Raw genomic sequence first — 22,508 nt, forward strand, 5'->3', positions numbered from 1 at the left:
ATTAACTTCCTCGTAAGATTGTTGAATCGCATGTTTACAGCTCTGTTCACATAACAAACCATTCCTATCAGAGAAAGGAAACATTAGGGAGGCATTTTGAGTAATCTTGGAATAATATCAAACAGAAGTGATTTGGAAACACAGTTATCACCTAGGTTCACACCACTGTTTAGTAACGTTACACCGTGGTGAACAGCTATATTCCATTGACTACTAAAATACTTCTCATTTTGTTTTGAGAAGTGGTCAGAACAAGAAATAAGCTATTTTTGTGGGACTGATTTGACCTTTAAATGGAAGGTTGCTTGCCAGGAAAAGACTCCTTGGACAATTAGGAATCTTAGGACTCCTCTCTGTAGTATGAGCTTATGGAAAATTCTTTTCATAGGTGTGGCAGATAGACCTTGGAAATGCTCTGTATAATCTCCTATCCTTGAGTGTGGACAGGACCTGTGAGTTGCTTCTTACCAACAGAATATGGCAAAAGTGAGGGGATGTTTCTCCCGTAATTAGATTTATCTATCTATCTCTTCCTTCCACATATAATTGTGTCTTGTTGGCATGCAGTAAAGAGACTCTTCTGGCTCTTTTCTTCCCTGGCTGCTTGAAGCTCGGCCGCCATCATGAACCACACAGTAACTAACTGGACCAGGAAGTTCATGACCAACCGACTGCTTCAGCGGAAACAGATGGTCATTGATGTTCTTCACCCCGGGAAGGCAACAGTACCTAAGACAGAAATTTGGGAAAAACTAGCCAAAATGTACAAGACCACACCAGATGTCATTATTTGTATTTGGATTCAGAACCCATTTTGGTGGTGGCAAGACAACTGGCTTTGGCATGATTTATGATTCCTTGGATTATGCAAAGAAAAATGAACCCAAACATAGACTTGCAAGACATGGCCTGTATGAGGAGAAAAAGACTTCAAGAAAACAGTGCAAAGAACGCAAAAACAGAATGAGAAAGTCAGGGGGACTGCAAAAGCCAACGCTGGTGCTGGCAAAAAGTGAGCTGGAGATTGGACAACAGAAGGAGTAAACATTCTGCAGTGGCTTTATCTGTGGTGATTGTGCAGATTTTTCATGAGAGGATTAATAAACTAAGAACGTTAAAAAAAAAAGAATCTTCTTATGCCCTTGAAAAACAAGATGCTATAATAGGAACTGCCTATGAAGAGGGTCTGTTATAGACTGAATGTGTCTTTCTCAAAACCATATGTTGAAATCCTAACCCCTGGGATGATGGTATTTGGAGGCGGAGTCTTTAGGAGTAGATTAGATAGAAGTAATGCCCTTATAAAAGGGACCCCAGAGAGATCCCCTTGCCTCTTCAGTCAGGTGAGGGCATAGGAAAAAGATGGCAGCTATTTGTGAACCAGGAAGCCGGCTCCTTCCAGACACTGCATCTCCTGGCACCTTGACTTTGGACTTTCCAAACTCCAAGGTGATTATTACTCCTGTGAGTAATAACATTTCTACTGTTTATAAACTACCCAGTCTGATAATTTGTTCTAGCAGCCCAAACAGACTGAGACAGGGTCACATGGCAGGAAAACATGATCTCTAAAAGCTGAAGGATGCAAATTATGTTATTTTGAAGTTTCCTAGGTTCTGTCCTTCCAAAATATTTTTAAATGTTTATCCAGGTTTTCTATTTATCTAGAAAAGATATTTCTGAGTGTTTTTCGTTTCTTAGTTGTCTGGTCTTTTACCCTTAGTTCTTACTATTGATACACACACGTACATATATTATTTCTTCAAGAAATAAAAGAGGAAATCAGATTTTTAGGGCAATAAAAATATTTGTTCTCACTGGATTTATTATATTGAGAGAGGAAGCTCTGTAGATGTTTCAGAGAAAAAAAGATGACATTGCTATCGTAAGTGACCATGCTCTATTGGTTCCTTTAGAAATATAAAATAAATCCAGTACCCTTCTGCTCACGTTACTCTCTTCCCCATTGTCTTTTGCTTCTTCCAGTTTTTTCCCCTCATTCCCAGTCTACCATATTCCGTTTCATCACCCAGAATTGGCAGATCTATACTATTCAAGTGATATAAAGGATATTTTCTTATGAAGTATAATCTACAAAGTGAAAGTTCCCCTTGATAGCTCATACCAGCATATATGTTGTCCATTTCTTCAGAAAGTTTCAGAGTCTTTGGAGATGGAGGAAGGCAAAGGAAGACCACTTTTATTTAGGGATTCTATTCATTACAACATTATAGGCGATTTTGAGTCTTCCTATAGAGTTACCACTGATCTTGGGAAAATCTTCAGATGGAATAAATAAATACTATCTTGCCCTTAATGTCTGTAATGCTTTCCAGACATACAACCTGAGTCTGTGGCATTATTTTATGCTTTTAATTTTGCTCTGGAAAAAACAACCCAATACTGGTTATTAATTTGATTCCGAATGAATCATACTCTTATGCGTATGGATTTGCCCACGTTGGTCTCCTTTAATGTTAATGAGAATGTAAAAGATTGACTCTGTGTCTTGAGCTAAAAGGTTTTCACTTTCCAGCTGCCTTGGAAAGAGCCAACGAGAGCCCTTATGTCATTGTCATGCCAACCAAAAGTAAAATGTTTTTTACTTAATGATGAGAAATAATTTCCAGCTCTACCCACCTGGAGAGCAGTGAAAATGGCTGATTCATTTTCAATCAAGTTTTTGTATGTCAGTAATACAAACAGATCCTTTAAACAACCACAATAACAGAAAAGTAGGATAATGTTTTGATTTCTTTGTTGAGAACCCATGAAAAACTATCTCTTGGATCAAACAAAAGCAGTGAATAAGGAGATTCAAAACAAGATACAGTGGGAGATTCTTCTGTCTGTGTAAATAAAGAGCAAGTGTCCTAAAAGACATACATTAATCAAGCAATTAACCTTTAAATAGTGTTATTTATGTTGGAGAGCAATTTTGCCACCCCAAGAATTATGGAGAGATTAAAAAATATGTTAACTCTTTAATAGTTTAAAGAGTTTGTGTCTTCTAAATGGCTGACAGATTGCTGTGTAACTAGAGCCAAGGAACTGATGTGCAGGAGTAGGCTGTCAGTCAAGCAGGTGTCATCTTTGCAAAAGTCCGGAACATGTCTTTTTTATTATTGAAGAACATTGTCGTGTTGGCAGATTCAGGGACAGAGTCTGAAATAAAAAATATTCATGCAAGTAGAAGTATCTCATTCCCCAGATCTGCTTAATGCTTTTCCTCCCAAGGCTGAAGGCCTTCTAGGTCATTTCTGGTCATTAGACTCAATTAAAAATTAGAAACAGAAAATTGATCTTCACCCACCTCCAAAAGCATCCACATTAGGTGGCCCATGGATGTTAAACTTGTTAATAATTCAAGACTTGCATAGACATATTTCCTTGAAACTTAACAGTTTGGAGAAAAAGAACATATCCAGGTTACCCCAGAGGAGAAAACAAATTACCTTTTGCCTTTCTGACATCTTATTTTCCTTCAGTGCACCTGGCCAATCTCCACCTGGCAGTGCTCTCAATCACCCAGATGGAAAGGGAGTTTAGGTGGCCCCTCCAAAAACTGATGAGGTTCAGCCTCACCACTGTCTAATAGAATGTGCTCTATAGTGGAACAGTCTACATTATACGCATCTGTCTTTCAGGGGCCAATAGGCTGCATATATTCTTGTTTTGCACCATAAAGCAAAGAAATATTTTCCTGACTGTTTCCACATTTACTTACTCATGATATTATCAGTAGATTGCTTTTATCATTATGTCTAGTTTCATGAATAATACTTTAGTATTGTATCTTGCTTGATATACCAGTTAAGTACATTTTTTATCTTCTAATATATGTGGACCAGAGATAACACTTCTTTTAATGATGTGAGTGTTTATTTTACTTCCAAGATGTTCAGTTTTTAGAAATCAAGATAATATGGGAGGGTAATATGATGGATGCTCCTGTGTGTGCGCAAAATGGTAAAATAAATCAGCTCACTTCTCTGCATAAAAACCTTGCAATTGATTATTAGAACTTGTGTAGAACTTGTTGATTCAAATCCGTCAAGAGGGGGATAGAATATTTGAAACTGTGAAAAAATCTTGATATCTATTCCTGCCCACTGACCAGAGAGCTGAATAATGCAAAATTTGAAGCGATTCAGTTACTAAACAGAAGTCCCCAGAGAATAACTGTAAGAGTTTTCATTTACATCACAGTCCTTGTGCATGTTAAGAAGGAAGGATCACAAAGTTAAGAGTCTATTTCTATTTGAATAATTTCAATACATTACCAGAGCTAATTTTCTGTAATGTCCCTAAGACGGTAAGCAGAAACTTTATACTCCTAGTCTCTTGTGATCAAAAACTTCCAAATCAGACTTGCAAATCGCCTTCTCATCACATCACTGGAGCTGCCAGATAAGAAAGTCTTGTAAGAAAGGGAACAACCAGAGTGCATTCATTAGTGTCATTGTACTCTAATTGAAGAAGTGACTTCTTTTGTATCCTAAGATGGAAAATCAGTAAGCCTGTGACTGGGCTTCCTATATGTAACTCCTGCCTGAATGGTAGTACAGTAATTACACATTCAAGAATACCTACGATGAGGGGAAATACTTTAAAATATGGAATCTACTCTTTGAAGTTTACTCTAAGATGGTGATTGCGCTTGAGATACCGTTTATTGCTTGTTGCCTTAAAAATGAGTGTACACACACACACACAAAAAAATGAGTGTGAAGAGCCTCCCAAAAGGGCATTTTCTATCATTCTGTTTTGCTTACTGTTTTGTATGTAGCATCTTTACTCGTGAAGAGAGGATAAGTCAGTCATATGTTTCTTTGTGGATTTGAAATACACGTTCCAAATCTATATTGGTCTCTGTAGAAAGAGCTCTTCTGGTACCAAGCCTCTTCCAGTGGTAGCAGTTATACTCCCGACCTTTGGCAGGTAGAAGGATGTGCTGGTTCTGGAGCCACCATCAAAATTAAAATAAGCAATAATTGCCTGAAGCTAGGGGTGCATTTTGTAGGGAATGAAAGTATATCCTAAACGTGTACATTTATCAGCTCTGGAAACCGTTTTATTACGTAGCTTAAAATTTGAAAGTTAGGCCATTCTATTATTTTATATTTTTATGTTTTTGAGCTTCAGTTTTGTTATCTGGACAATGGGATTAATAATTTCTACTTGGCATTAGTGTCATAAAGATAGAATAGGAAGATAGACATAAAAACATTTTGTAAACTTCAGTGCAGTAAAAGTGGAAGTTATTTTTTTACAAGAAATTCTTTTCCATCTCTCCTGCTGCTTAGTAATGGAGTAGGCTATCTTGCTGACTCCTAAGCTCCCAAATATGGGGAAATTAAAGCAGAAATTGTCAGACACACTATAGAGAGACAAGTACAGTGGAGGTGATGTTTGGCAAGAGGATTACATGGTGTCTACCAACTATAAACCTCCCTGACCCTTTGGTTTCATTTACAGTTGTATTTAATTGTAAAACATCTTTGGAGGGAGTGGTGACCGGTTTGCCAAATATGTATATCAAGGAGCATGTATCAAAACATTGTTTTAAAAATTATACAGATGTGGTAAAGATATTTGATTTGTGTACTATTAAGAGATGAATTGTGACAAGTAACTCCTTTAAGGTCACATTTGGCCAGTACATCTGTGTCTTTTAGAAATTGTTACCTATTCAGGGAGACCTGAGAACCTTAAATCAGTCTGCAATCTCAAAGGCAAAATGAAAGTCTATCACCTCATTTTATCATGTTATTTTCTTCATAAAGCATGGATTCATTAGATACAAATGAGTATTCAGTGATTAGGTTAGAATAAATGTTGAAAGCACTAATGCTAATTTTTGCCTTTAGCTTGATAACATATTCCCCATGACTTGAACAGGTGTAGGTTTATTCAGTGTCAGGCCCCTTTGCCCTATTTTTCTCCCATAGTTGGCAATATCCATCAGATAATGACCTGCCAACCTAACCTGACTTACTATGCAGAATAATCAAAGTAGGTGAATACCAGCCTCTAGGAGAATCATATTTCCTGCTTCTCAGTTTAATGTATGTGTGTCATAGGAACTCCCTGCAAAATTGTGCCTAGGGGCTTTAGGATCCAAGTCAAAGCGATTCATAAAATGGATGCGTTATAAATCTAGCTGTGGAAGATTGATGTTAAGGCTCCTTAAATGCTTGCTAAGTCCATTCACGAGCAGGGATGGTACAGTTATCTCCTTTTTAGTAGCCTGCCGTTTTATTGCTCTTTAAAGAAATCATTAAAGATATTTGAAGTTGTCAGATTCAGAGAGCTCAAATTTTGGAGGAATTCCAGGAAGGAAATGCCTTATACAGAAAGGCTCTCAAGACGATTTAGATATAGCAGAAGTCTATCCAGTACAATAGACTACTTCAGGGTTTTAAAAATCACAAATACAATCATATCAGTTTAACTCACTCTTTCATTCATTTATTTATTCATGTATATATTTATTGTGACTTATGTGAGTCAAGTACAATTCTGGGTGCTTTGTTCTTAAGAGGGAAATAAAGGCATACACAGTGCCGGCTTTCATGAAGCTTATGGTACAACCAATTTATATGCTGGGGGAAAAGATGGTGATAATATATGTGACCTCATGTCATTAGCAGCACATTAGCAAGTTGGAATTTGGTGCATATTAGCAGGATTAAAATGTACCTCCAAAAATGGGGGCTGGCATGTCTTTGAAAAAAAAGTCCCCAAAGTTAAGAGTAAAAACTGGTAGTGAGAGAATTGTGAAATGCTAAGATAGATTTATTCAGAGAATTCAAGAAGTTTATACATACCCTGATGATGCAGTAGGCCAGATTATTGCAGGGAGGAGTTAATTAAGATTACTGTTAATGTATTTACTGACAAAAAAACAACAACCCACATTTCATTCCAGTATAGGACAATGAAACAACATATTGTCAGAATAATGGGGAATCCAGACCTCAAGGAAACTAGGGGTATTGGCGCCCATCTGCTTTCGCTTCCACAATCCCCATGCCACCCTCTTGCTGGGTCTGTCTCTTCAGGACTCAGAGTTGTGCTTGGTTGGGCAAACCAGATGCGTAACTGGTGGCTTATAGGGTTTTAAAGGAGGATATATCCTCACCTTTAAATTTCCCTGCTTAAATGTTTCAATCTCACCATTAATCCATATGCAAACTCTCAAATGCCACCAGCAAATCACATGGACCTATGCTGGTTGAAATTGTCCTGATGAAGAGGCATTGAGCTCGGTTTTAAAGGGAAAGAAAGCAAAGATGCATTAGACAGCCCCTTTCGAGATTCGTATATTCTCTTGAGATAAGAGCGACTTATCAGGTTAACTGCTGTTAAAAGATTGAAATAGCATCTTGTGTTTATAGATGCTTTTTTCGCAGGAAAGTAGCTGATGAATTGCCAGATGAATCGCCCGGCCAGGCCTTTGGCCCATCTTATTGGGCACAGGAGGATGAATTTGATCATCCTTGTTGCTCAAGAGAACCCCTCTTCATGAGTTAAAATAGCTGAGCTTCTCCTACTCACGTTAGGGGTTTCGTTTCCACTGAACACAGCCCAGAGAAGGATGAGCATTTTAATTGTCTTCCCCATTTCTCCTTTACACCATGCCTCTTTACAAAGCAGGCATGCCTCTTTGGTGAAAGCGCCTTCCCATAGTTTGACAATTCGTCCCTCGTCATCTCTGAGTGCCTCTCTCCTTTTTTGTTTTTAAGCTCGATGTTCAGATATTTATCCTCACAAAGGTGAACAGAGAGAACGTATTTAAATATGGCATCGATGTGTCCCGACCCAGATGAAAGCCTCTTAAATCAGTTCCCCTCAATCCTGCTCCTAGACATTAACTCTGAACAGGATTATCTACCAACCTGCCAGTCAAGATGTTCAGGGGAAAGAGGGGGGAAAAAAAAGAGAGCAAAGAGCCTTTTTGCTCATCAGTCTGCTGTGGGACCAGTGGGATGAAAATGTGTTCTGATCTCACTTTATTCACATGGCTACAAGCTACAGTTCCTGCTGGATGTGCTGCCGGAAGAGAAAATGGATCAAACACACAGATGCTCCTTCACATTATCTGAATCTCCCAAAAGTTAAATAGAAACTTAGTCTTTATTTATCTGCATATGTAATTCAATAGCATATTTTTAATCGGTAGTTTAAATAAAGAAGAAATTTAGCAGTTGAGCTCTAAAGAAGTGACACTTTACATTGGGTTGGTTTGGAGTTAATGAAATAATTAGCACCATTTCAATGTGACTAATTTATAGCTGATATACAGCTATACGTCCTCAATTAGTTCAAGAAATTTGAGCACCCCGAGTGCTGGTTCAAGAAGTGATGTGGCTCAGCAGTGGCAAAGTGTGATTGAAACTTAAGTCCTGAGAGTCACTGAAGTCAGCTACTGCCCAATCTCCAACCCCCTCCCACCCCCCATGGTGACCCTGGGGAAGGGCTTGTGGCAGGAGCTACATCAGCAAACCTCAGGAGACCAGAGGGGTTTGCGGTGTAGTAACTGGGATGTGGAGCAGGAGGGCAGGTGAGAAAGAGTTATCTGGGATACGACTCGTGAATATCTTCTAGACAATCAAAAGGGCAAGGTGTTTAGGAGCTTTTGAGTTCTAGGTTACAGGGATAAAATATCATTGCCATTTCTAAAGCCCTTCCAGTCTGTCTTATATAATTGAAATAAAAATGCCCCTCTCATGACCTTAATATATATGATGCCTCCGTTTTACTTTTTTTGCTGGATAGACTTTCTGACCACCATGAGTCTGCGCCTTCTTTGTACTTTGTTTACTTTTAAAGTGCTCAAGTATGATTTTAAGCTTCTCAATTGCATCTCACTCAAAAATTTACAAGTCTGACATTTTTAGATTAGAATCTCCTAGAGAACAAGAACACATTTTCAGCTCAACCGTGCACAGCACCTGCCTGAAACTGGGAAAGGTCTGAGACTTTACCATCCTTGCAAGCTTATTTGTTAGCCTGACAGTTTCATGGATACTGGCAGAAGGCGGGAGACTCCTGGGCTGGAGATAAAGGACTTTATGACTAAAGGGAGTAGTAGCACCCAGAATATCGAATTTTTTTGGCACTTTCCCCAGACCCCAGTTCCCACAGGGCAATGCAGAGAGGGCCAGGTAATACCTGCACTTACAGTGTGTTGCTTTACAGGAGAGGAACGCTAAGGTCAGGGGACCCAAGCTTTTTATAATGGCTAGTGAGGATGCCTGCCTTTTGTTCTGGAGGGAGGCGTTGTTTCTATCTTCTAAGATTCTTCATTATACAAACATTATGGAAAAAATTGTCTGGAACAGCTATAGCAAGTGCCTCTGCTTGCAAGATGTTCAGAAATGTGCGAGAACCACAGAGAACCGTCTCCCGATAGTACCCAGCAAAATGTCTTGTGGAGGAACTAAGACTCTTCTCTATATAGAAGCAGACTGAGGAGAATCTGATGTCTGTCTTCATGCAACCAAGTGGAATTTCATCTGTGCTTCCTGGAGCTCTCATTAGGTAAAACAAGGATAAATGAGTAGAAAGTAAATTAAGTCGGATTTTGAGTCACTTATTTTGAGTTCCAGGCTACTACTATATTACCCTTCTGAAAAATTAAAATAATATATAAGTGAAAGCCCTCTTCACAGGGCTCCCCTACCCCACCTCCCTAGGGGTAACCACAGTTAGCATTCTGGTTCAAGGGAAGGACTTCTAGTGACTAAAGCTGTCCAGTGATACGATCGACGTTTCTGGGAAGTATTTTCCTGCCTAGACGAGCCGAACCACAACTTATTGGGGTTATTATGTGGGCAAGATGACCTTTACAGCCCCTTTCAATATTTAAATTCTACATCTCTGGTAAAAATTAAGGTTTTGTGCTATAACTCAGTCTATGAATTACTTCCATTATTATTTTAAGGAAAAAATTAAGAGTGTGGTACATATCGGCTAAGCTGTAAGCAAGCAATTATTATTTTCAGTGTTGCTGGAATATCTAGGCAACAGAGAGGTCTCCAATGGGAGGGATTTCAATATCCTTTGCTCATTAACTTTCTTATATCAGAGTAGAGACCACTTGAGTAATGGTAAAGAGAAATTAGAACCCTTTCTCAGTTTGTTCTATCATGTAGATGGAATATGACATTTCCACTTTCGTTAATGTTCCACACTTGACAAAGATTGGTGGCTAGTGTCATGAAACAGAGGGCATTATCATATTCTTTTCTCTGAAAGGAGATTGTATATTGATTCTTTTTCTATGGCACTTTTCCCAGGAAGGAGAATGGAAGATTTTGAATATAAGCTGTGGTTGCTCATGAGCGTAAGGAACGCCAGATAAGCAAAATAGGAATGAATTTGTTAAATACCAGTTTTCCAAAATTAGTTGAAGCTTTGGAGTTTTCTGGCAAAGCTAACATGCTAGCTAACTAAAAAATACTGGATGTGAAAAGTGGCCCCATCTTAGTTTGAAGAATGGTTTGTTTCCCGAAGAAATCACTGTGGAGATCTGGGGTCTGAGGGATGGACTTCAGGGCAGGTGGGGGGGAGGAGGCGCTGACAGTGCTGAGCACCGAGCCTGATGCATAGAAATCACACAGTCGAGGGCACTCGACGGATGAGCACTGGGTGTTATTCTGTATGTTGGCAAATTGAACACCAATAAAAAATAAATTTATTAAAAAAAAAAAGAAATCACACAGTTGACATTTGTTGAATGTAGGTGAAGTGAGCGGAATTGGGGTGTGGTTCTTCTCTCTGGGAGCCTCACCTTCCTCCCACTGGTGAATGTAAAACTAAGGAATTTGATTTGCCCCACTGGTGACTTAGTAATTCCAGGGTTTTAACGGTGTATCCTAGACTGTGAAACTGAATATACCTGGTACCCAAACAGTACGGAATCCTAACATAATAATGTGACCTTGGTAATTTGGGAGGCACAGCTTTAGGACCATTCTAATGATCCTATTTTAAATTTGCTCTTTCAAATGCTGTTTTGGGGCTTTGGCTGTTTTGATTACATTTTAAAAAGGGGCCATGCTTGTAAACAGTCTGAGCAGGAACTTAGAGACATCAACTCCAGGAATTTCTGTGGGGTGAGAGGGATGTACCTTGTCTTGAATGTTGTGGAGTTGGTCACTTGAACCTTGTAATTTGTTTAATCATTATATCTGATTATCTGCTTTTGTTTCTCTCAATATCTCATCATGTATCTCCCAATATATGTATATCTATCCCTCATATGCATATATGTGTATACATACATCATATAAATATATATGATTTTATATATACATAATGTTTTCCATTTCTTTCCACTATTTTTTTCATGCCCTAGGATAAAAACCGCTTGTCTTCAACAGATACACTTAAAGATTTATTCATGAATCCATATTAACATGTAACCCAGAGAGCCAGATACAGATGATGTGAATCCCTTTTGAGTCTACTCTTTAATTTCTGTTAAAGAAGCTCTCTATCCTGTGCTGTAGACTCTGCACATAAGTCATTGTTTGTTTTCTTTGCTGGTTTAACATTGAAATTAGACGTTCTGTATGTTGACGTTGGTGCCCAATATACTGGTGGTGAGCTCTATTTTTCCTTTTTTCTTTTTTAAAGAGGTCTATTTTTTTTCACGATTTTATTTATTTTTTCATGACATGAGAGACACACAGAGAGAGAGGCAGAGACACAGGCAGGGGGAGAAGCAGGCTCCATGCAGGGAGCCCGACGTGGGACTTGATCCGGGGACTCCAGGATCACACCCTGGGCTGAAGGCAGGTGCTAAACCGCTGAGCCATCCAGGGATCTCCAGAGCTCTATTTTTCTTAACTCTGGCTCATAATGTAACAACAACAAAGTATAAGTTTTGATAAATAATTAGTTCAATGAGAAATAGTTCTGACAACATGAAAGTTAAAATAGGATAAAGGAAAAATGGGGCAGCCCAGGTGGCTCAGCGGTTTAGCACAGCCTTCAGCCCAGGGCCTGATCCTGGAGACCTGGAATCGAGTCCCACATTGGGCTCCCTGCATGGAGCCTGCTTCTCTCTCTGCCTCTCTTTCCCTCTCTGTGTCTCTCATGAATAAATAAATAAAATCTTAAAAAAAATAGGATATAGGAAAATTACATTTATCTTAAAAGTTCACTGTCTATCCAGATCTATTTTTCTTTTCAACATAAATTCTAGTTAATATGCTGAAATCTGAATGAAGTCTTATTTAAGTATAATTTGGAACATAAATGTGCTACATTCAGCTTTTTCTTTTCTGGTTTTTAAAATAAAAAAATTTAAAAAGATTGTATTTATTTATTTGATAGAGAGAGAGAGAGAGAGAGAGAGAGAGCAAGCACAAGCAGGGCGAGTAGGAGAGGGAGAAGCAGACTCCCTGCTAAGCAGGGAACCTGATGCAGAACTCGATCCAAGGACCCCCAAGGACCTTGGGATCATGACCTGAGCCAAAGGCAGACCCTTAGCTGACTGAGCCATCCAGAAGTCCCTGTTTTTTTTTAAAAAAAGGTTTTATTTAAATTTCAGTTAACATACAGTGTTATGTTAGTTTCAGATGTATAATATAGTGATTCACCACTTCCATACATCGCCTAGTGCTCATCACAAGTGCCCTCCTTGATCCCCATCACCTATTTAAGCACCTATCCCACTGACCTCCCCTCTGGGAACCATCAGTTTGTTCTCTGTAGTTGAGTATGTCTCTTAGTTTGTCTACCTCTCTCTCTCTTCCCTTTGCTCATTTGTTTTGTTTCTTAAATTCCACATATGAGTGAAATCGTATTTGTCTTTCTCTGACTTATTTCTCTTAGCATAATACTCTCTAGCTCCATCCATGGAGCTATAATACACCCCCCCCCCCCATACACACACATAAACACACTACAACTTCTTTATCCATTCATTAACTGATGGACGTAGGCTATTTCCTAATTTGGCTATTGTAAGTAATGCTGCTATAAACATCAGGATGCATGAATTCTTTTGAATTAGTATTTTTATATTTCTTGGTAAGTACCTACTAGTGCAATTGCTGGGTTGTAGGGTAGTTCTATTTTTAACTTTTTGAGGAAACTCCATACTGTTTTCCAAAGTGTCTCTACCAGTTTGCATTCCCACCCACAGTGGAAGAGGGTTCCCCTTTCTCTGAATCCTTATCAACACCTGTTGTTTCTTGTGTTACTGATTTTAGCTGTTCTGACAGGGGTGAGGTGATATCTCACTGTAGTTTTGATTTGCAGTTGTCTGATGATATATGATGTTGAGAATCTTTTCATGTGTCTGTTGGCCATCTGTATGTCTTCATTGGAAAAATATCTGTTCATGTCTTCTGTCCATTTTTTAATTGTTCTTTTTTTGGTTTATGAGTGTTTAGTTTAGAAGTTCTTAATATTATATATATATATTTTAAATTTAAATTTATTTAGCATATAGTGTATTATTGGTATCAGAGGTAAAGTTCAGTGTTTCATCAGTCTTATAAATACCCAGTGCTTATTATATCATATGCACTCCCAATGTCCATCAAGCACTTACCCCCTTCCCTGCAACAAGCCTCAGTTTGTTTCCTATGATTAAGGGTGGCTTATGGTTTGTTCTCCCTCTCTGATTTCATCTTGTTTAATTTTTCCCTTCCTTCCCCTATGAGCCTCTATTTTCTTTCTTAAATTCCACATATGAATGAGATCATATGATAATTATCTTTCTCTGATTGACTTATTTTGCTTAGCATATCCTCTATTTCCATCCACATTGTTGCAAATGGCAATATTGCATTTTTCTGATGGCTGACTAGTATTCCATTGTACATATATACATCACTTCTTCTTTATCCATTCATCTGTTGATGGACATCTTGGGTCTTTCCATAGTTTGGCTATTGTGGACATTGCTGCTATCAACATTGGGATGCAGGTCCCCCTTTGGATCACTACATTTGTATCTTTGGGGTAAATACCTAGTAGTGCAATTGCTGGGTCATAAGGTAGCTCTATTTTCAACATTTTGAGGAACCTCCATACTGTTTTCCAGAGTCGCTGTACCAGCTTGCATTCCCACCAACAGTATAAGAGCGTTTCCCTTTCTCTGCATCCTCACCAACATCTGTCGTTTCTTGACTTAATTTTAGACATTCTGACCAGCATAAGTGGTGATCTCATTGTAGTTTTGATTTGTATTTACCAGATGCCAAGTGATGTTGAGCACTTTTTCATGTATCTGTTGGCCATTAGTATGTCTTCTTGGGAGAAATACCTGTTCATGTCTTCTGCCCATTTCTTAATTGGATTATTTGTTCTTTGAGCATTGAGTTTGATAAGTTCTTTATAGATTTTTGGATACTAGTCCTTTATCTGACAAGGCATTTGCAAACATTTTCTCCCATTCTGTTGGTTGTCTTTTGGCTTTGTCAACTGTTTCCTTTGCTGTGCAAAAGCTTTTTTCCTTGATGAAGTCCCAAAGGTTCATTTTTGCCTTTTTCCCCTTGTCTTTGGAGACGTGTCTAGTAAGAAGTTGCTGTGGCTGAGGTCACAGAGGTTACTGCCATGTTCTTCTCTAGGATTTTGATGGATTCCTGTCTGACGTTTAGGTCTTTCATCCATTTTGAGTCTATTTTTGTGTGTGGTGTAAGAAAATGGTCCAGTTTCATTCTTCTTCATGTGGCTGTCTAATTTTCCCAATACCATTTATTGAAGAAACTGTCTTTTTCCATTAAATATTCTTTGCTGTTTTGCCAAAAATGAGTCGACGATAGGGTCCATTTGTGGGTCTCTGGTTCATTGATCTATGTATCTATTTTTGTGCCAGTACCATACTGTCATTATGATTAAAATTTTGTAATATAGCCTGAAGTCTGGAATTGTGATGCCACTAGCTTTGGTTTTCTTTTTCAACATTCCTTTGGCTAATTGGAGTCTTTTCTGGTTCCATACAAAGTTTAGAATGATTTGTTCCAGGTCTGTGAAAAATGCTGGTGGTATTTTGGTAGAAGTTCTTAATATGTTTTGGATACTAATCCTTTATTGGGTATGCCATTTACAGATATCTTCTCCCATTTTGTAGGTTTCCTTTTAGTTTTATTATTTCCTCTGCTGTGCAGAAGCTTTTTGTTTTGGTGAAGTCCCAGTAGTTTTCTTTTGTTTTTGTTTCCCTTGCCTCAGGAGGCCTTATCTAGAAAGAAGCTGCTTTGGCTGATGGCTGATGTCAAAGAAGTTATTGCCAGTGTTCTCTCTTAGAATTTTTGGGGTTTCAAGTCTCATTTAGGTAATTTAGGTCTTTAATCTATTTTGAATTTTATTTTTGTATTTAGTGTAAGAAAGTGATCTAGTTTCAGTCTTTTGCATGTTGCTGTACAGTTTCCCAATACCATTTGTGAAGAGTATTTTTTATCATTGGATATTCCTCTTTTGTGAAACATTTATTGACCATATAATTGAGGGTTAATTTCAGGGTTTTCTATTTTGTTCTGTTGATCAATGTGTCTGTTTTTGTGCCAGTATCATACTGTTTTGATGATTATAGCTTTGTAATATAATTTGAAGTCCAGAATTGTGATGGCTCCAGCTCTGCTTTTATTTTTCAAGATTGCTCTGGCTATTTGGAGCCTTTTGTGGTTCCGTAGAAGTTTTGGGATTCTTTGTTCTAGCTGCTATGAAAAATTCTAGTGGTATTTTGATAGGAATTACATTAAATGTGTAGATTGCTTTGGGTAGTGTAGATATTTTAACAATATTTGTTCTTCCAACCCATGAGCATGGACTGTCTTTCCATTTCTTTGTGTCATCTTCAATTTCTTTCATCAGTGTTTTGTAGTTTTCAGAGCTCAGGTCTTTCACTTCTTTGGTTAGGTTAATTCCTAGGTATATTATTGTTTTTGGTGTAATTGTAAATGGAACTGATTCCTTAATATTTCTTTCTACTGCTTCAATATTGGTGTATAGAAATGCAAGTTATGTGATTTTGCATCATGGTGACTTTACTCAATTCGTTTATCAGTTCTAGCAGGTTTTTGGTGGAGTCTTTAAGGTTTTCTATATACGGTATCATGCCATCTGCAAATAATGAAAGCTTTACATCTTCCTTGACAAATTGGATAACTTTTATTTATTTTTGTTATCTGATTGCTGTGGCTAGTACTTCCAACACTATGTTGAATAAAAGTGGTCAGAGTGGACATTCTTGTCTTGTTCCTATTCATAGAATAAAAGCTCTCAGTTTTTCCTCCTTGAGGATGATATTATATTTGCTGTGGGTTTTCATATATGGCATTTATTATTTTGAAATATAGTCTCTCTAGACCTACTTGTTGAAGGTTTTTATCATGAATGGATGTTGTACTTTGTCAAATGTTATTCCTGCATCTATTGAAATGATCATATTGTTCTTATCTTTTCTTTTATTAATGTGATGTATCATATTGATTGATTTCAAGTATTGAACCACCCTGGTAACCAGGAATAAATTCCAATTGATCGTGGTTAATGATTTTTAAAAATGTATTGCTGGCTTTGGTTTGCTAGTATTTTGTTGAAAATTTTTGTATCTATGTTCATCAGAGATGTTGGCCTATACTTTTCCATCTTGTATCTTTATCAGGTTTTTAAAAAATTTTTATTTATTTATGTATGATAGTCACAGAGAGAGAGAGAGGCAGAGACACAGGCAGAGCTGGAGAAGCAGGCTCTATGCACCGGGAGCCCGATGTGGGATTCGATCCCGGGTCTCCAGGATCGCTCCCTGGGCCAAAGGCAGGCGCTAAACCGCTGTGCCACCCAGGGATCCCCCTTTATCAGGTTTTTGTATCAGAGTAATGCTGATCTTACAGAATGAATTTGGATGTTTTCTTTCCTTTTTACTTTTTAGAGTAGTTTGAGAAGAGGTATTAACTCTTCTTTAAATATCTGGTAGAATTCACCTGTGAAGCCATCTGGTCCTGGACTTTTGTTTGTTAGGAGTTTTTTGATTACAGATTAATTCTTTTGCTGGTTATTGGTCTGTTCAAGTTTTCTATTTCTTCTTGTTTCAGTTTTGATTATATGTTTCTAGGAATTTATCCATTTATTCTAGGTTGTTCAGTTTGTTGGCATATAGTTTTTCATAATATTCTCTAAGAATTGTTTGTATTTCTGTGGGTTTGGTTGTTATATTTCCTCTCTCATTTGTGATTTTATTAATTTGGATCTTTTTTCTTTTCCTTTTGATAAGTCTGGCTAGAGGTTTATCAGTTTTATGCTGTTCAGCTTTTTAACAGATGTTATAGGTGATATCTTTTAATATTTTATTCATATGATATAATGTTTATATTCCTATTCTGAATGTGAGTGTGTGACTTTCTATAGCCCAGTTTAGGCGCAAAATACTTACCATTCTAGAATGTTTACTTCTTAGTGGGGCATCTGGTTGGCATAGTCATTTGGGCATTGGACTCTTGGTTTCGGCTGGGGTTGTGATCTCAGGGTCATGAGGTCGAGCCCCATGTTGAGCCCCATGTTGGACTCCGTACTCAGCTCAGAGTCTCCCTAAGACTTTTCTCTCCCTCTCCCTCTGTCCTGCTCCCTGTGTGTGCGCACACACTCTCTCATAAATAAATAAATAAATCTTAAAAAAAAAATGCTTACCTCTTAGTAATTTGATACAAAAGTGTAGTGAGTCAAAGGTATAAAGTTCTGCTTTGATATCTTCCTAGCTGAGAAATGAGGTTGTTTGATCCACTGACACAGACAGAGACAAATGCAGAGGTCTCCGTTGTCTTCTGGCTGTTTCTTCTCTCACCATCCTCATGGAGGGTTGGCTAGTCTCTCTTTCTGTCTCCTGCACTGACATTTGCTTCCATCCAGCTTGCTGTATGGAACATTTATGTAGACATATCCCATGATGTTAGAGAGTTAGAGTTCTCAGTGCCTGACCGATGGTATAAGGAGTGGTTAATGGCGTTCCATGGGCATTTATCAGGCATCCGTAATGTGCTACATGCTTTAATACTGTCTCATGACAGTGTCTAGCATAGTATAGCATAGCGTGGCAGGTTGACAGACTGGATTTTTTTCTAATTTTAATTTCTTAGGTTGAGATGGGAGTATTGGCCTATATTTTCACTTCTCCATGAGGAGCATTTAACTTTATTCTAAGTTGTGTTCCCTGCATACCTGCTGACAGTCTGAAGATAATATCACTTGGTGCTTAAAGCTAGAAACCCTTATTTGTTCTGATATTATATAATTTATGTTTGCAATTTCAGGCAGGTACAAATTTCTCAGAGTGTATGGTGTTTCTTGTAAGATACCATTTAGCCAATTCGTCTCAGCTTCTTTAAGGCTAGAACTTAAAAACTCAAATGACTACATTTGGCTCAATAACCACAGACAGTAATGACACCTCTAAGTAGCTAATGCAGGCGTGTAATATCCTCATAGCCCTGATTTAACTTTATTTACAGATTAAAATTGAATTGCAGTTGATTTATTGATATAATAGGCAGAAAGTGATTATCAGGCATCCATCACTGATGGAGGAAAAACCAATCAAATTATGCTCCAAGGTTTGCTTTAACCTAACCTAACTCATCACCTTATAAAACTCAGAGGATTTGAGTCATACGCTCTCACTAAAGTCAATGAGCCACAACTCCCACTAAACTCCTATCTGCTCCTTTCAAGGCATGTAGGAGTTATACTAATTTGCACAACTGCAAGTTGTTATAAAAGGAAATGGCAGTAGGCTGGAGATTTAGCCTTTGCACTTCCTCACCATGCTTGCAGCCTTGGTAATATAATTCTGTGATGCTTGTTGAAAATCCATAAAGGCTCTCTGGTACTGGGCTATCTGTGAAATGATGTCAACCTGTCCCAGAAAGATGTGGGGAGTAGAGGATGGTGATGGCTTCAACAAGCAGATTAGGAAAGATGTGTCCTTTTGAAGGGAGAACTGGGGTCAGTCTATGTTTCAGAAAGCAATGAAAGACCTTGATTAGAAGCAAGCAACATGCTCACTTTGGCCTTAGATATTTTAGCTCTCTTTTCAGAACTGGAAAAGGTATGGGTTGGAAGAGAATACAGTGGAATAGATCATCTATCCTGAGCCAACAGTTGAGCTTGGGCCCCAGGGATTCCTGGTCTAAGAGTGGCCTAGTGTGGATTTCCTTCCATTTGGACCACTAAAAGCTGATAAAATCAAGTTGAAAAATCCAGTGCCATCATATTTCAGAGGGTTGCTAATGTCACATGGAGTACAGAATTGACAGCAGCATTCATTCTTCTCACTTAGAGAATTCTTAAGCTGAAAGTTTTATGTTTATTTACTTGATTATTGTACACACCGAGATACTTTTTTTCAAAAAAAGTTATCCATCTGTGAAATATCATGTGAAGTTATCCTCCTATGAAGTAGAATGTGACACTTTTCATTATAACTTTTATGTATATTCTCAACTACGTTGCCGCTGTTTCATATGTTTGATGGAAAATATCACTGTTGTCAATAAGTGCCATTTCAATTATATCTAAACCCTAACGAGGTTTGAAGAAGGCATGATTGTTAAAAATCTGAAGCCATATAATGGCATATTCAAGTTTTTAAATTGTATTGTTCATTTTTTACCTGTGGTGTTGTGTACATTATTAATTTCTTAAGCTATTCATCTATAGTTTAGAAAATAAAACTGCTCTTGCATTGTTCTTTTTTTTTCTTGCATTGTTCTTAATACTATGTCCTCCAAATATGGACGACACTCACTGACTTTAAAGAATATTCCTTGTGTACTTAAGTTCCAAAAGGAATAGAAAAAAATGAAATACTTCCTCCTGTTATATATATATATATATATATATATATATATATATATATATATATTCATTAATTTTATTGTTCCACCTAATATTGCTGACCCTACATGGTAAACTTCTTTTCCTAATGAATATATTTTGCTCATGTATAACCTTGTTCATCCTCTGCCATGTATGTATATATATATGGACTTTCCATATTGTCCAGATAGACATAGTTTAAAGGAAAGAAAAGTTGTGATATGACCCAGATATCCAGCTCTACGTTGGAAGGAGGTGAGGTAGAGAAACACTGATTGGCTTCTTCCTTCTATTGCAGCATGCTTCTCAAACAGTAGGATACAGAGGATTTGTTTTAGTCAGTGTGGGCTGCTATACCAAAATATTGATTAGATGACTTAAACAACAGACATTTATTTGTCACAGTTCTGGAGGTTGAGATATCCAAGATCAGGTGTCAGAGTGATTAAGTTCTTGGTAAGAGCCCTTTCCTTGCCTTGTGGATGGTCACCTTCTCTGTGTGTCCCCACATCCAGGAGGGAGAGAGAGCTCTGACCTTTTCTTACTCTTAGAAGGGCACAAATCCCATCATGGGGGGGCTCCCCCCTCATAACCTCAGTAAGTATAAACACCTCCCAGAGGCCCCACCCCCAAATGCTATCACAGGGGGGCCAAGAACTTTAATATACAAATTTTGAGGAAACACAAACATTTGTAAAAAAATTTATTAGAGAGGAGGTTGCTATTCTCAAAAGAAATATTCTCATTTAAAAAAACGGAGCCTCTGTGTCGAGCACCCAGTCTATGCCCAGCACATAACTGCAGCACCACTGTTCTTGCTTCCGAACCCCTTCATCTTTTTACTTTGTTGTGTTTCCCATTATTGCATATGATATGCCCCATATTACATATGACATTCTTTCCTAGGATAACCTGTGGGTTTTCTTTGTTTTTATGCTCTTCATCCTGCCACAAATCTCTCTTTCTGTTCTTTTTCCTGGAAAATCTCCTCTATCATTTTAGCATCTGCCCTTAATAGCTTGTCCTACAACCTCTCATCACACATTTCACTGTGGCCCCTTCAGGACCTGGAGTCCTCTCCGAGCTATCATGTTTCTCACTGTAACACTGTCACTAACATCCAGTGATTTCCATCCACTAAACAAAAACTGGGAACATTTAATCTTGGGATTTTAGAAAGCATGAGTCTAGCAGGACAGAGGATTCTCAGTGTTAACTTGCCTGAAAGATACTGACTGGTTCTGTTTTACTCTGAGATTCAGTGCAACAATTTGTTTACTTAGAGGTAGCTACATTTCATCGCTTGCAGAATATCACAAGAAATCATATGAACTTTAACAAACATTCTGTTTTACTGTGAGAATGAGGTAGTTGGGTTATTCTAATGGAAAGGCGAAGGTCTAGCTTTAAATGCCATTATCTGTGCACGCTTGCTAGAATTTTAACTTTGGTGCAGTGCTTTCACAGATTACCATGCCTCGGGGGACCTAGGAGCATTAAGCACAGGCCATTGATAGAATAAACCATGCATGCTTTGTAGGCATGCACACCAAATACTCTTATGAAAAAGCACTTGCTTTGCAGTGATTGAGTTGTAAGCAGTAGCTCCTTGACTGCTTCATGAGAAACTCATTTCATATTCTATTTCATTCAACTAATATTTTATTTAGCCCCTAGTATAATTCATTCATTGCTACGCGTCCTAGAAATATAAAGATGAATATGGTTCAGCTCTTGCCCTCAAGACGTTTATGGTTTGGGGGTGAGAAAAGCATTCGTATAGTAGATACAGTGCAGTGAGATACGAATTAGCCAATTTAAAAATGTGAATGTGTGAATGGACGTATTTATGCTGCCTATGAAGAGTGAGGTAAATTATGTTAGTAGGAGAGGAGGAAACAGCCTTCCATAAAGAGACCAGCATGATGACCAACATGGGGTTTTGTTTTGTTTTATTTTATTTATTTCGATTTATTTATTTTTTGTAGGCAGCATGGGATTTTATTTTATTTTTAAAGATTTTATGTATTCATGAGCAATACAGAGAGGCAGAGACATAGGCAGAGGGAGAAGCAGGCTCCCTTTGGGGAGTCTGATGCAGGACTTGATCCCAGGACCCTGGGATCACGACATGAGCCAAAGGCAGATGCTCAACCATTGAGCCACCCAGGTGCTCCAGCAGCATTGGATTTTAGACTCATGAGTCTAGGACTTTGGGTGTAGTCGGGGTTGGAAATACAGATTTGGGGATTTATTGATTTTTTGGTACTTTTGGAGCTCTAGGAAGACATCTTTGAAGGAAAGAATGTGGAGAAAATAATAATGAATAGTTGGAGGAAGAGAAGGTAGTGAGAGACTAACAAAGCAAAGTCTGGAGAATAGTAGGACTAGACATGCTGAAGTTTAGGGGAGAGCCTGAAGAAAACAAGCAGTTGATATGTATATTTTGTGCAGATATGTCTAAACCAGTATCCTGAAAACTTGGTCATCCAAAACACAGAAGGATTTTTACTTTTTGTTGTTATTGTTTTAGAATATCTTAAGACATCTTAAAAGTCTTGTAAGATATTTTTTTCCCATGTGGAAACGCTGAGTGTCAAATTAATTTTTTCTCTCAGATGCTCAAGCCATGCCATAGATACAACTTTGTAAGAATGCTGATATTTGAGTGA

The sequence above is a fragment of the Vulpes vulpes genome, chromosome 4 (assembly GCF_048418805.1).
Source record: "Vulpes vulpes isolate BD-2025 chromosome 4, VulVul3, whole genome shotgun sequence".
Lineage (NCBI taxonomy): Eukaryota > Metazoa > Chordata > Mammalia > Carnivora > Canidae > Vulpes > Vulpes vulpes.